This window comes from Macrobrachium rosenbergii, chromosome 59, assembly GCF_040412425.1.
Source record: "Macrobrachium rosenbergii isolate ZJJX-2024 chromosome 59, ASM4041242v1, whole genome shotgun sequence".
Classification (NCBI taxonomy): Eukaryota; Metazoa; Arthropoda; class Malacostraca; order Decapoda; family Palaemonidae; genus Macrobrachium; species Macrobrachium rosenbergii.
In genome coordinates this window covers 9,448,886-9,465,874 of record NC_089799.1, presented here as the reverse complement: position 1 = coordinate 9,465,874, position 16,989 = coordinate 9,448,886, and the positions used below count along the sequence as shown (strand labels likewise).

The 16,989-nt window shown below is 37.8% G+C and overlaps 1 long non-coding RNA gene and 1 pseudogene across 1 annotated transcript in view; one reads left to right on the top strand and one right to left on the bottom strand.

The window, feature by feature from the left end:
- LOC136837469 (uncharacterized) overlaps positions 1–9,407 on the bottom strand; it is a 221,144-nt gene extending 211,737 nt beyond the window's left edge. Inside the window, exon 1 of the long non-coding RNA XR_010852700.1 lies at positions 9,149–9,407. This is a non-coding gene — a long non-coding RNA (uncharacterized lncRNA). The remainder of the gene's footprint in view (positions 1–9,148) is intronic.
- LOC136837467 (protein O-linked-mannose beta-1,2-N-acetylglucosaminyltransferase 1-like) overlaps positions 1–16,989 on the top strand; it is a 174,022-nt pseudogene that overhangs the window by 142,875 nt on the left and 14,158 nt on the right.

The window sequence follows — 16,989 nt, the reverse complement described above, 5'->3', positions numbered from 1 at the left end:
AGGAAACAGGAACCGCCAATTTAAGGCATAATGTAAATAATTTGGTTTCAGAACTTCAGTTGCTAGGAAAGGTCCTAAAATGACATTAATAACATATGTAATGCTTAAGGCCTGCCATAATATACAAATTGCCCTTTTCTTTCCCAGCATATCAAACGTAACAAATATTTCTTTCACACACACACAGAGAGAGAGAGAGAGAGAGAGAGAGAGAGAGAGAGAACATCCATAAAACATGCCATAGCCACTGCCGTTCCATGCTGGCGGCCTGAAACCCCGAGCGCGTTTGCAGTCGTGAGAGTTTCCGTGCGTGTGTATACAATCGGCGTTAGCTCCCTTCCATGTTGCTTTAGTAGACACGCTACCAGGGTTTTAGAGGCAGGGGAGATCGAGGGGAGAACTAATCTGGGATCCGAGGGGAGAGGGAGGAGGAGAAGAAGAAGAAGAAGAGGGGAAGGACAGGTAGCAAATTCACCCCGCGATGGATGGATATTTAAATGTGAGGGGGAAGCAAGATGGAGAGGGAACGTATGGTCCCAGGGCAGGCTGCTGCTGCAGCAGCAGCGACTGCCTAAGTGATGATAGCACTTGAAATGATGGAAAAGAGACACACGCCTGAATGAAGAGCCCGGGCATTAACGACTGGCATGGGGGTGAAATGCGAGCCGTGTCAGCGGAGAGTCATGAACGCCGTAGCACTCGAAATGAGAGTTGTGGAAATGCAGCGCGACTAACGTCATGCTTGAAATTAGGAAAAATGGGGCTCTGTCAATAAATGCACCGGACGTGATGTTTCGATAAAATGGACGTGAAAGCTCTGCCAGTGGAGAGCAATGTCAGTAAAGCCTGAAGTGAGGATAATGAGCTCTGTGCAAATAGAGTACAATTGACTATAATGTTTTCAATGAGTAAACAGAGATGTGCATGAAAGTGCCTCGTTTAATGCACTGAATGAAGTTACAACTACACTCGAGATCGAACCTATAAACAATTATGTACTAGATCTTTGCAATAATTAGCAGAATGAAAATACTCATAAATTTGAAAACCTTTATCTAACTGTTAATGTAACCCTTATAACATAACATACTCTTGTATTTTCATGGCACTCTTCATAACCCACTCAAATTTTTCAGTGTATGAATTTTCATTCTTTCTGAAAACTGACCCGCCGAATTATTTTCTGATCGGGGCTGTGCGTGTTGCCTACTACTTTTTAAGAAAATTAATGCTATCTCATTTCTTTTTCTTTTTATTATTCCCCAGTATACGTGAAGGTCGAAGACTTCAAAACAAGCTATAGCGTTACTCATTTCTTTTGCAAGCTACTATCTCTGATAATCATCGCGAAGTGTTTGAATATGTGTGTGTGTGTGTGTGTGTGTGTGTGTGTGTGTGTGTGTGTGTGTGTGTGTACTTACAACAATAACTACACATTAGTAACTGCAATTCTATATGGCTAGCTTCTTAAAAAAAAAAAAAAAGGAAATAAAATAAGCCTCTTCTGATGCTGGCAACATGTCATGGCCAGATTCACTATTACCACGAGACTGATAACAAGGTTTCACTACTAAGTAAAAGGGCTTTCTAGTATCCCGGTATGTATTATTAACCATTCCAATAACACTCTCAAAACTAATTTTCATTTTCCTCGTACATTTCCTTTGAATATGTGTAAACTGCATCTGCAACTGCTGTTTCTGTAGATCTGGTATCGTCTCGATCTGCAACTACCATGCTTTAAGAATTATATAAGGCAAAAGCATAACTCAAACTTTAAGCTTCATACAAGATTTAATTGTGGAAATGTGTAACTTTTCATCTAATGAATTACGTACACTTCTACACCATATCCACCTGAGTAAAAATGAGACCCCTGTCTTCAACAGCAAATTCTCTTTCAAATTTCCTGTTAAACTTTTTAAATTTATGTTTCCCCTGAAAGAGTCTCCCTTCTCTGCTTTAGGAAATTTATCTTTTCCTTTAGCTATCAGTATTTTTTTCTATTAGTGTGAGAAATTCTTATTTTCAACTTCTGCGATTTTTTTATGACTCCGCCCAGTTTACGATATTTAAAACTTCTCAAACTTTCATATCGAGATCTTCTTCTTCTTTCTTCTTCTTTTAACGTGCTTTTTTTCCCATTTTTGTATGGGGTAAGCACGATGCCTTCTTTTGGAGGACTTTTTGATTTGGCTTTGGGGTAGACTTGTGGTCTCGATCGGCTGCCCTGCCTGACATCGCTTAGACCCCGGTAGCGTATGTTTCATGTATCATACCCGACCCAACGCCCTTCTTCCCAGCAGCGAAGTTATTGCGCGGGTATGGCGAGAGTTCGAGACGTGTGAGATGTTTTGTTATGTTTTTAGAAGGTGTTGTAGTGGCTTTATTTTGTGTGTATTTAGTCTGTAACATCCATTTGCTTTTTAAGCAAACCCATCCGTTGATTACATATATAATCCCGGGATGTCTACACGGATAGCAAAGTGTCTGCCTCTCTGATCAGTCGGCTGCGGATTTGAACCCGCGCCACAGACCTCTACGAAGTCCGAAGCTGCTGCTGTAACCGACTGAGCCATCGAGGCTCTAAACTTTCATATCGAGATATAATTGCTAATTTGCGGAATCAGAAAAGTTAAAGAGAGAGGTATTCCGAGAAACAAATATATCACATAAGCAGCCAAATATATTACAATAGTATAATCTATTGCACACGATATATATATATATATATATATATATATATATATATATATATATATATACATATATACATATTATTATCACTTTTGCACGTGATTCATTTATCACACATAACCACAGGTGAAAGATAAGAAACGGGGTGTAGGTCCTGTTCACTTCTTCATTCGTTAAATCACTATATTTTTCCAAATTGCAAAGTCCTTTAGTTATTTCCACACTGTTCCTTCCGCCAGGAGATAAAGCAGTTTAAACCGTAGCCTAAGGCACTAGTTACATTTCTATCCAGCTGTTTGTTTGATAAGTTGACGACACATTCATGATTGGCGTTGTTGGTCCATAGGGCATATATATATCTGTGTATGTATATACATATATATATATATATATATATATATATACATATATATATATATATATATATATATACACATACATATTTACTGTATATATATATATACATATTTACTGTATATATTGTGTATATATATATATATATATATACAGTATATATATATATATATATATATATATATATATATATATATATATATACTATATATATATATATATATATATATATATATATATATATATATATATAGTCATATAGTCACCATTTCATATTGAATTATGATCATAACAAGAAAAATAATTTGGTTCCTGCTTTTCTCGACCTTAGCAACAGGCAATAGATAGAAGATAAGCGAATCTTTATCTCCCGTGAATTGCATCAAAATTGCAGAGATAACAGACATTCCTCAAAGATTTCATCACTGTACATTATAACAAGGCTGACCTATGATAATCTGGCTATGAAGGCAAGCACTGGGGCACTTTCATCTATTCAACGCTTATGACAATAAAAAGAGGGACTTGGAGTTGGAGTGGTTGGGCAGCAAGAAAGGAAGCATGAATATAGGTAAGAAAAAAAGGAAGGCTAAAAAGTGGGATGCTGCAAACAACCTTCAGTAATGCTTACAGTGCACCACGTGAGGTGCACTAACGCCGACGGAACACTACCCACTACGAGGATATTTTATACCACGAAAGAAAATTTCTACCTAGGGTCAATTTCACTTTTTTCTTTCTACCCCAATATATTTCGTCCATGGGCTCTCTCTCTCTCTCTTTCTCTCTCTACGAACTTTTAATTTTGCATTTGTTTGTTATGTCATTTCCCAGTGGATTCTTATTTTATTTCTGCGAACATTTCTCTACTAATTTGCCTGTTTTTGCCACTCCCTCTCATTGTGCATTGCTGTCCAAGGCCATTCACTCCATTTCCATTCTTTTCATCCCGTTCTGTCAATACTGTCATATTAACCATATACCTGCTTAAAACTGCCTTTCTTTTAATCCTACCCCTGCTGTATACGTGATTTGCAAGTGTTAGATAATAATACAAATGAATGTACCTTTGTTTTTTATATAAGTAATTACACATATAAGTACATATGTGCGTCGTTGCAAAAAACGGCATGTGTAAATGACACAGTAATCCTGCCTCTGAAGTTTTTCCGCAAATGGTTTAGAAATACTTTTATTCGAAATCCAAGGCAATTGCCATCGCTTATTCCCAGGGCAATATCTCTTGGTGATCTGTGAACGCGGATGCGTCCTTCTAGGAAGAAACGGGTGCAATCAACGCGCAGAAATAAACAAGGAAAAAGGGTGGAAAATGGTGTGAATATGATGGGAAGATTTCCCGTCCTCATGTTTATGAAGCAATTCGTTCGGTGGTTAGTGTCTCGGGGAGTAAAAATTATAGATGGGTAGAAGGATGCTCTTCCCGTGTAAAATTACCAACCGGACCAACGCCATGATGGAAAGAGACGGAAGACGGCGTTGTTTACCGTCACTTGGGGTGGGACTTCGTGGAAATCAAGGCGCGTAAATTTCTGTTAGTTATTAGAAAAGGGGGAAGTGCTCCGTATTCGTCATGTGCGACGTGGAATGTGTATTTAAGGAAAATGGAAACGGTTCGTTGTCAATCTATCATACTTTGATTCATGGAGTACCTGCCTCGTATGGTGGATGCACCAGGATGCGTTCGATACATCGCCTGATATCTAGACGTCCTAATCCAGAAGGAAATTTATAGTGACAATTGATTAATCGCTTTAATTAGTCACGTGGACGAGGCTATTCCTTACTATGTATCACGGGATATGTTATTCAAGCATACTTGTTAATTCTACGATTATCGCTATTATGACTAATGGAACAGAATATGGAATTTTGGCCAAAGGTCAAGCGCTGGGACCTATGAGGTCATTTAGCGCTAAAACGGAAATTGACAGTAAAAAGGTCTGAAACGGGTAACAGGAGGAAATCCTCGCAGTTACACTGTGAATCAAGTGTTAGGAGAGGGTGGAAAGTAAGAAGAAAGAGATTATGAACGGAGGTACAGTAATAGGAATGAAAGGGGTTGCAGCTAGGGGACGAAGGGAGCTGCAAAGAGCCTTAAGTAATGGCTACAGTGCACCGCACCTGGTGCACTTAAGGCACTACCCCCCTAAGGGGATCATGAATTATACCATGTCTGTTCTCCGCTAAAACTCTTTTCCCTAAGAAGTGGTGAAAAACCATCGAAAAACGGGGAATGAAAATGAACCCTCGGTGCATAAATAAAAAAAACATAAACCTTAACTAACAGCAGTAAATATCGTCAGCAACATGTGAGCATCCCTTGTATATAATGCACCTATGACCTCTGACCTGCATTCATCTCTGGACATTCAACCAAGCAATTAATTTGTCCTACACGAGGCCAACCGAAGTACTCGCCCCCTCCCCCCCCCACTATACTCCGTTATTCCAGCATTTCCGAATAATAAAGATTTCTGGTTAAACATCTGGTGTAGGGGGAAAAAACCATGTCCCCTCATTGGCTCTTGTAATTACGTTTGCGTGGACAGTAGAAAAATGGACATTACTGACTAGTAAGATGAAAGAAAAGGTGAATCAGAGTGGGTGAAATGTTAAAAAAAATTATTTGCAAAAAAAAAAAAATTGGGAGAAAAAGGTGTCTACGGAGGCAAAAATTGTTGAGCCAAATTTTCTTTATGGAAATGAAGTTTGTTTGTTACACAGAACTGTGAGAAATTGGAGTGAGTTCTGATGAATTTCCAGTGCAGACGAATTGCCCGTACGTGGAGTAATGAAGGCTAAGATGCAAAAAATGCGGTTATGGCATATGAAAAGGTGCACCACAGTGGTAAAATGGCAGTATAATTTTGGAGTCTTTAAAAGCAGCTATGGGTTTAACTAATAATAATTACTAAGAAAACAGTAGATGAAGAGCGGTGATAAATGGCCCTTTATATCCATAAAGCAAGAGATTTTCGGCAAGACTGAGGTAAGTGCCGTAGTGTGTCTAAGAACTCTGGAACTGCTAGTGATTATCCACTTCATGTGCACGAAATGGATGAAGGTGTTTCAAATCTCTCCTCTCTCTCTCTCTCTCTCTCTCTCTCTCTATATATATATATATATATATATATATATATATATATATACACACATATATATATATTAAAACCGTATATGTTAAATACCAATAGACCTATCGTAAAATTCAAAACAGATCCTACTGGACTTTTTAAAATGTTTAATCCAGCTGTTATGTATAACACTTGTAACTAATGTTAGCAATATCTGAATTCACAGTTGGCCTACAAATAATATCAAGTTCAATCAAGGAGCCATTTAACATTTACGAATCCTTAGCCCCACGGCTGCTGACAGCTTTCTCTTGGTAGCAACTGTCAACAATTACCGAGATACCCAGACTGCGCTGGCGAGAGAGCATTTCATCAGTAACAAGTATCCCGCAGTGAAAAGCAATAATCTTGAGGCGTTGTTTACTACTGGTGCAACTCCTGACAGTTTCTCACATCCGAGGCTACCAGCGTCTGTAGTTTACCTCTTAATTGCTTCAAACGACTTAACATCCCCAGCGCCCTCTTATCAGTGTTGTGAACATACTTCACGACGGCTGTAATACATTCGATGCCTTTTCAACGTATAATTCAATTACATATTTGTACCACAAGTGTTCGGATTGTTAACTCTCGTTTCCTTTATCCATCATAACAAAACGCTAGCAGCCTACCACTGTTCGGCAAATTCAGACAAAACCAAACAGTTAGCATCTGAATTAACCTATCATCGTGAAAAATGAGGTTAATATAAAATACTTCAGAATGCAACACAAGGCCTCCAGGTGCCAATTTACCAAGTTTCTCGACATCAGAGGAAAATTAATATATATATATATCTTTAAAATCTCCCGTTACTTGAAAGGTAAGTTATGTCACTATGCCTGACCTTGAAAAATGTCACGGTAAAAAATGAATGGTAAGGATAATCACCCACCTACCTGTAAAACTGCACCAAAATCAAAGAAAAACTGAAGAAGACTAATATAATAATAATAATAATAATAATAATAATAATAATAATAATAATAATAACACCAAAAGCTATATCTTTTGACATACAAATGATTATATATATAATAATAATCCTGTAGCCGAGTAGATAGCGCTGTGAATTTAAAAGCCTTTCCACACGAATAAAACCAGGACTCCCCAAGGCTTTAAAAAAAACGGGGGGGGGGCGTTTACTATGAATGCGGGCAAGACTCCTCTTGCAAAGAGCGCGAAATAGGGCAGGACACAGAGCTTGTACCCTCACATCTTTGTCAAATGAAATGCGTGAGACTAGAAGTCGTCCAATTTCTGGAGCCATTCGCCCGAGGCGAAAATAGTGAGGATAGAGTAATGGGAAAAAAAAAAAAGAATATTGGTGAATCCAATCTAGATTGCCTTAAGCACCACCGTCCAATTCCGGGGAATATTGCGTGAAACCAAACTCCTCATTTCGGGCAACTTTGCCCATCTTGGGAATTCCAGTAGAAAATTATTAGTGGGTCGTAGATCATCTTAGAAGCGCAGACTTTCATTTTATTGGGGGGAAACTAATGATATCGCTCTCCTTGAGATCCTCTCGGACAGTCGTAAAGATTATAAATTTTCCTCCCTAACTTGCTGCTCGCCATCAAGGGAGAGGTAGTTATTTTGAGTTATTCTTGGCCCCGGTATTTCTCGCGGCTCTCCTCCGCCGGGAGGGATGAAATCTAGGATATGAGGCTATTCCTATGCTGCAAGGAGCAGTTTCTCGCAAGGGTAAGTGGACGTCATCCTGATTATCCTCTTTTGTATTGCATGTTCTCGTTCTGAACGGCTCTCCCCTGTCTCTTCAACTCTTGAACCTTTTGGTTGGCTATTATATATATATATATATATATATATATATATATATATATATATATATATATATATATATATATAACTAGATAGATATGTTGCAGATCGTGGCGAGTGAAAGAGTGCTAACTTGTTAGTCTAAGGAGTGTCGGTAAACCTGAGTGCGGTAGTGAAAAACGTTCTAACGGAATCTGCCCGCGGTTTGATCACGCAGGTGAAAAGTGCATAATTCGGAAATGTTAGTATGAAAAATGAAGAGGAAACGCGAGAAAATATTAAACAAACAATGTCCTGAGGTGCTGGATTTGGTCACCGAGATTCAGATGGCCGGTACGCTAGTCCAAAATTTAAACCTTGTGACGTCAGGTCTAGTCGACCGCCAGGCACGTTATCGGTCTATGCGGGTGAAATCTTCTAACATTTCGTCCGTAAGAGACAAAAAACTAACTTTCATGTCAAAGTTTTCAACATGGGTGGCAATGCATACAAATTGTGCCTCACTGCCATGACAGTTACGCAAGTAAGATGAAGCTAAAGCATTCAAGTTCCCGGTGACGAAGAACTGTAGCAAGTGTGGCGCTTGGCTAACTAAATTATTTTACGCCAGTGAGAAATACACGGGATGAGTTCACGATCTGATTATCAGATATGTCTGTATATGTATGTATGTTAGCTATCATTTTTCCTTTTCTTACCACCAGCCTATGCCCGAAATGCATTCTAGTACCATTTTCCTTCCTCTCTCTCTCTCTCTGACTATCAATATTACTTCCCCTTTCCCTAACTTTACAAAAAACAAAAACTGGGCGTAGTCATAGGCAAGTAAAATTTCCTTTCCCGCCCCCCAACCAATAATACGCCTATTTTTCTCTCTCTCTCTCAAACACATACGCACATAAATACACACTTCATTCATGCATACCTACACACACACACACACACACACACACGTACTGGCTAGCATTTTCCCCGTGGTCAATCTTAACACATATAGGCCTACTTCCCATTTTAACCAGTCGCTACATGGTTTCCTTGCATCATGAATCAAATTAATGATATTTATTTATGTTCTTGATAGACATGAGTATCCACAGACGCCTGTGATTCATTTAGCTACCCAAAATGCTATACGTAACCGGCAAACCAAACTAAACATACAAAATGTTTACAGATACCTGAATCACCAGTTGTACTTTCATGCAGATAGGCTACTGGTTCGGTTTGACATCTCCTTCCAGTTTTCTCTCGCCCGTAGGGCAGCCATTTAGCAATTCATGCTTGATTTTGCTTGCAAAATCGTTCGGTTGCAAAGTTTTAAAAGGAGGAACGACCAAAAATAGCGAACATCACCATGGCTGTCACGAAACGGACACGGAGAACATCTACACGTACTACACTTCACTTGTCACTCGCAAGACTGAATGCGTTATTGGCTTCAACAAACTAAGTAGAGTACTACATGACGTCATCCGCAGAAGAATAGAAAGCAGGGATGCGCAATATATGTATTATTTTTGAATTTTCATCAGAGTTACTTTACTAATAAACTCTTCTTGCATTATTACATGTATATAATTTTGTAACGGTGTATGGCATGTATTTAAAATGTATTATCATTGCAAAGCCATTCTACGTAAAGGATAACGTTCATTTGTCTCGATGCTCTCAATTGTGTTCACCTTTATATAATATAATATAATGTTGAAAAGTCTCTTCAATACTAAAGAAATCAAACAAAAACAAACTGTTCGTGGGATGAAAAATTCTCGGAGGCGCAAAACCGGATGAAATGAACCGAAAAGATGAGATTAAAAAATGTATTCGACAGCGGTTAGCCGAGAGATGCCACCGCCCCTTCCTCCCCCAACCCCAAAATTGTATTAGCAGGTGAATCCGAAGTTTGAATGGCCAATAAAAACTCGCCCACTTGAAATAACTCACCATTCCACAATTTCATTACCTTTCGTAATGTAAGTGGGTGAGCGGATTAGAGGGTCATGAGGAAGGATTTCATCCATTGGCGAGAGATTGGGGATTTGCCACTACAGCCCGTCTCCTGGTTGTCACAATAACATCCCCCACCCCAACAACCCCCACCCTTCCACCATCTCCCCATCTAAAGTCCACCCCTCCTCCCACTTTCGAGTTTTATCCTAAACAACTTCAACCACCTTTCGGGCTCCCAAGAAACGTAATGGCAAATTTCCTCTGCGTACAAGAGATGAATTATCGGGAATTTAGGGAATAAATTCGATTAGGGAATAAAATGGAGTATATTCGATGTGGCGCTGTGCTCCACATTACCAAAGGGAAGCAGAAAAACGCCCCCGTCAAACAGACGGTAGAGATGCACATAATGCGTTCATTTCTCTTGAATTTCGTAGATATACAAATGTAAGACCCAAGAATAACGCGAAGAGAGAGAGAGAGAGACTTCTCCGTTTTTAGCGCTTCGTTGCAAAGCAAAAAAAAAAAGCTATTCAGATTTTAGTTCCAGTGGACGGTGAAGACAGGGGCTTTCAGCAGGATTAACTTCGTCTTTTATTTAGCTGTTCGCTGAGGTCTTTTGTTGAATGCCTTACTGCGCCTAAGTCTTTATCATTGTCCACTACCATCAGGAAAAACAAAAAAATGTTGAATGTTTTTTGCGCATGTGTTTGAGCGTTTGAGAGAGAGAGCAGAGTGTGAGGTGTAGGAAGTTCCCATCTAATGGTTCATAATACAATGTATATATATATATATATATATATATATATATATATATATATATATATATATATATATTATAGTAATGACTAGACATAGTATATAGTTTGATTAATTCCATCCTCTTCAGCCAAGCAGGAGAGACTAATTTCCCACTCATATTTGTGCATTGTTTAAAACCCCTTCAGTATGGGCCTACTTTATGCATTCTCGGTTGATATTCGTGTTCTTAACAAAACTTTCCTTTGTAAAAACAGACTCAAGTGTATCATGTTCAAACGAATTACTAGGATACACGAAATAGCATGATTGTTCTAAGTATATATGGTCTACATTCCTCGTGGTGTACAGTTCCTTATTCAGATTATTTTTCATGCATGAGAGGCAGACTGACAGACAGACAGATCCGTTCACTGCTATGATAAGGAGTAGTTGAGTATGATTCCAATGAAAAAATCTAATCATAACTAAAAAATAATCAACAAGAAAGGCCGGTCACAAGCAGCTAGCTACCTACTGTGAAGGTAAGCTACTGTGCACTCTAGCCACTATGCAGTAAGGCTGCTGTGCAGCGAACAGATACCCTTTACATCCTCTCTCTTTGCCTTTTCATACTACCTCTCTTTTTTCCTTCTTATTTTTTCCCTCTTTCACTCAAGTAATATTCCCTGAAACCCTTTTTGCTTCCCAAGGAAGTTTTGATTTCATATGAATGAGGCTCCCAAAAGCAAAAGAAGACAGAAGAAGAAGAAGAAGAGGTCCTCTCTCAAATTTCTCAGTATATCACGACGCCCCTTCAGCCAACTCTCTCTCTCTCTCTCTCTCTCTCTCTCTCTCTCTCTCTCTCTCTCTCTCTCTCTCTCTCTCTCTCTCTCTCTCTGACACAGAACCGAGATTCACACTAGTCTCTGTTTCATATTTCTTTATTCTTTAAAACTTTCTATTTCCATATATCTTTTCCTGCGTCTATATGAGTTTTATCACAATTTTGCTTATAACATATGAGAACAAACTGAGTTTAATTCCCCATTCGGACCTTTCCTGAAATCCTTTCCTGAACTCTTTTAACTTTAACTTTTCCAGGAAGTCGACAGAGAGAGAGAGAGAGAGAGAGAGAGAGAGAGAGAGAGAGAGAGAGAGAGAACCCTGGCTGGCAGCTGGCTATTGTATTCACTTGAGTCCAAAATGTTATTTCTAATATATTCAGACCAAGTTTGCCTTAAAAACGAACTTGTTATTACGGAGAGGATGTTCATTTTTGGGCGTTATCTAAAGGAGAACAGAAATGGCCATTTTACGCTAAGATGGCCTCTAACGATGCTCTGTTACGTATTTCTTAAAGCTGTCTTTCCGCCTTTTTACCCTGTTATCGAAAAGGGGTTTTCTTATTATTCAGTGATAGGTCATGATAAGTAGTATGAAGTGTGATCATACATAGTATATATATATATATATATATATATATATATATATATATATATATATATATATATTATATATACAGTATATATATATACATACATATTTATGTGATGTGTGTAGACATATCGATAGACTGATTAAATGCAACAAAAGCTATCGCCATGATTCTTTCACTTAACTGAATAACTGACTGGTTGAATTGAGGTGGCTGGTTACACTAGCGATAACTTCAAATACTTACAGGAGGCTCACTCACTTCGACCCTCCGCAGCTGGCTAACTACAAAGTACATAATTCCCTATTCAAGTCAAAAGGTCAGGGAATAAATATTTTCTAGACCTTGGCTGAAGGTAAGTTCAGTTTGCACTGTCAATGTTCTATCCACTGTCCATATGACATTAGACTGACAGAAGGCGCTTTCCTTTTCTGTTCAGAAGGGAAGAATGTTAAAACTATTTTTTTTTTTCAGAAATGTTCCTCTGTTACTCTAGCATAACAATCTCTATAATAATATAATAGTTCTTAAGAATTCAGAGATTCCTCGGTCTATCTGTAAATAATTCTTTGCGTCTAATTGTCTTTTTGTTTCATTATAGCTATGAACAACTTTTGTCTGTTATTTTGATACAAATCTTCCTTTTGGATGAAGGAAACTAGTTTTCTTTTAACTTGTTAAGCTGAAATGCCCAACTTTTAAAATTTTGATGGTTATAGGTGATGAAAAATTAGGCTAATATTTGATGAAAAATATATGTTGATGCAAAGAGAATGACCGGTTTCCAGTCCAGTTCCCAGGACTCTTGCATTTCGCTTTGCAAAGGCGCCGAAACAAAGCGGATTTACAGCGCCATCTAGCGCCTAGGCCAAAACGAATTAGTTCCGACAACGTCATGTTATTCTGGCTGCCGCTTCCTTTGGGCTACGCACTCGCTACAACGTTTATGAACACCAGACGGCTTAAATAAACAACATCAGCAGCTGCTCGAGCCGCTTTCTGCTGCTTTACAGCACACCCCGCCCACCTGTTGCACAGCAATAGGCAGAGGTTGCAGTGGCATTTGCATCCAAGTGCCATAGCTCAAGATGGCGCCCTCGTTCCAGTCCCGGCGAATGGCTCGGTACGGGGTTAACGAGTCATCAACAGGGTCTGTTGCTAAGGGGCCCTCGGGATTCACACTGGGACCTCCCGCGCAGAGGACGGTGACGGAGGGCTCCCATGATTCTTCCTGCCGCTGTCCTTTGAGCCTTTTGCCAGTGTCGTCACTACGACAGGACAGTACACCAGGCTGCTATTGGCTCTATATCAGACGGGGTCTTTGTTACATTTGCTGAGTGGCGTCAGGCTTACGCTCAACAGATTTTCCATTCTCTGCGAGATCTCTAGACTAGGGGATCCAGTCGTTACTGGAAATAATGTCCGCATGTGAAGAGTTTGGCTTAGTTGTTCCCTTTGAGAAAAATATATAACTTAAAAGGGTGTTGGACATATTTATATGACTGGAGATCACGAACACTTGCTTCGGCACCACAGATAAACAATGGTACTCAAGTTTTTTTATCGAATACCTACGAGCGGTTTTAAGGTCGAATACTTTCTACTCATATTTAATTTGTGTATACAAATATTGTTTCTTTGGAGACGTACGCATGTTATTTTATTATTTTTAAACGCAGTCTTTCTACTCTCGTATACTTGTTATGCCAAGGTTTCGTAGATACTTCAAAGAAAAAGAACTTTTCGAACAAGTTTTCATAAATAACAATAATACACTTGTACTAAATAATTCAGAGTAAACAGAACAACATGAAATGGGAACAACAGCTGCTAAACAAAATAAAACTAGCCTTAGAAGACGCAGCAACCAGAGAAAAAGAAAGTAAACACAACAAAAGAAAACAAAATAAATTAAAAAAAGGAAAATGACAACCAAGCAGCCAGATCCACCACCTCGACTCAATACAGGGAAATGGATTTGGGTTTAAGAAATTCTCAAATAGGAAAATATGTAAATAAGTACAAGAAAAGGCGGAATCCAATTTGGGGATCTGTGCTAACTCATTTAATTTCTTCATCTGACTTTTATTTGCATTTTGATTGATATGGTAATTTACACGACAGCCAGGAAAACAGAATTCCTCCCCCCCCCCCATCTCTCTTTATCTCTCGCTCTGACTTGTGCTTTCTTCTAGGAAAGTCGTGAAAGCAAAGAATACAGAAACTTTCAGTTTGTCATTTCAAACGTTGAGTGCAAGTGACCAGAAACGAATCTCCGTTATTTTCAATTTCAGTGAATTTCATTTTTAAACATCTACACATTGCTCGGGAAATCGTTGTAATAATTATTTAGGGGTCAATTTTATATGTATAAATATATGTATATGTATGTATATATAAAAATATAAATATATATATATATATATATATATATATATATATATATATATATATATATATATCAATCAACTTCGGACCTCAACCTGTATATATATATATATATATATATATATATATATATATATATATATATATATATATATATATATATATATATATATATATATATTTACACGTTGAGATGTCAGAAGCTATTACGGACAAAACATGCTTGACCTAAATATGCATAACAGAAGGATTTTATATATATATATATATATATATGTATATATATATATATATATATATATATATATATATATATATATATATAAACACGTTCGTTATAACGATTATAACGATAGTCGTTTACTCAGTAAGTTCAGTAATGTTGTGACCACTGAAATATTCTAGGCTGCCGAATACTCAAAGAAAACAATTCATAGGAGAGTATTGTATATGAGTACATGAGGAGTTTTAATATAATGTTATTTGTATAACAGTATAAGACTGCAAGACAAGGAATGGCGAAAAGAGAAGATTAGTGAAAATAAAATAAAATGGTTTCTGTTGTCATTACATATTAGTAGGGATCATTTACAGATATGTTAATGCTGACAAACGTGTAAATTAGCAAAAGAATACTAAAATAAAAGAGGCAAATGTAGAGGTACTGTCTCAAGTGAATGCTATCCTGAGTCGACGGAGTGAGTACTTAAGTCTCTTAATTGTGAAAGTGAGAAAGGAGGCAGAACTGAATGGTGCAAGAGTGGAAGGTGGAAGGGGGTTATAGTGAAATCTTGAGAAGGATTTCGGAAGTGACCGTTAAGGGAGTTGAGAGAGAGGGAGAGAGAGAAAGGAAAGAGGAGAGAAATGTAAGTCTATGTAAAAGCAAGGCAAAAATGCGCCTTTGTTATGGTGTACTGTTTTGGAATGTAAAAAAAAAAATGCTTTCTATTTTATGTAGATTTATTCTGACGACGTCTTAAAGCCAGAAACTTATATTTGTTCAATGAACTGAAGGAAGACGAGAACCCTTTCCATATATTTGACGGATAAATTTATTACACAATACATTACCAAAGAGGTACTTTTATTGATTAACTCCTTTGAATATTCAGGAGCAATGTTGTTTCCATTTCTGTTATTGCTTCCCATTCCTTATCACACTCTTCCTAATATTTACAGAATATCTAAATCATGAGAAAAATCCCACAAGTAATTCCATGCAAGGAAAGTGTATATATACCTCACTCCTGAATACGGAGACCCCAAAAATATAAACCAAAAAAAATACTGCAATTCATTAAGACCACGCTCTCTTATGCTCCCTTATTCCTTCTTTTTTCTTCTATTTCGTCCACGTCCGAATCCTTCCTTCTCTCCTCTGCACGCCGTTCTGGGACTAGAACACTTTTATCCTAAATCTCGAGCCCCTTCCTCCAACGTCCCTGTACCTGCCAATAAAGTATCGAGGTTCCCCATCGCTGGCGGCAATTAATTTGAGGAGAATGAGCGCCGGTGGCAGCTTAAATGTTGGTTCTGGTGGTGTTTACACAAATAGCAGTTGCAGCAATGTTGATACCGCGGCCGTTTATGGTGACACACAGCCGCCGCTAACTCTGGAGTGGGTGGGTGGTGAGTGAGTGAGAGAGAGAGAGAGAGAGAGAGAGAGAGAGAGAGAGAGTGACTCATGTTGTCGAGAAGAAGGGAGTTAAAGTACAAGACTCCTTGCCCGCTTCTCGAAGGATGATCGGCTTTGGCGAATAGTCTTTGTTCTCGTTGTGATGTTTCTATCGATAGGCGATTGCCAGCACCTACTCCTTATAAGTCTTGTGGCATCAAGTAACTTCCACTATGTAGGTCAGTTTTTCTTATTTATTAGTTTTAGGAGACTTTATGTTAATGATAGTTTTGCTTCATTAGCGTACATAAATAAGTTATTTGTTTGGCTTTCAGTATGGTTGCCATGTGCATTCATTTTATTATTATTATTATTATTATTATTATTATTATTATTATTATTATTATTATTATTATTATTATTATTATTATCGTGCATATCTGTTCACTTACACTACACTTAATAGAGGGATAGTCAGAGCCTCATTTACAAGGAATTTGTTAACTAATTCTTTTACTAACTGAAACCTGCCGAACGCACCATCTAACATCAATGAATTATTCATCAATTATTTTCAAAATTCAAACATAAAAAGTTTGACACTTCTGATACCGGAACCTGCTAATTTATTTACTAGAAAGTGTAGTACCAAAATTCTACATAGTTCCTTGCTATCGGTTAGGCTACATGTAAAGATATTTTTGGCAAAAAATTCGTGAGATGAGTTTATGGCACTCTTATTTTCTACAAATAAGTCTTCCTCTTCCTGTCTCTTTTATGGTTTTTCATATTAAATATTTTCAAACTGGTGAGCTCTTGTTATTTCTTATTAGGGTTAAAAGTCTTTATACCTAACTGATTAAATCATTATTTTATTTGGGGTTTATAAA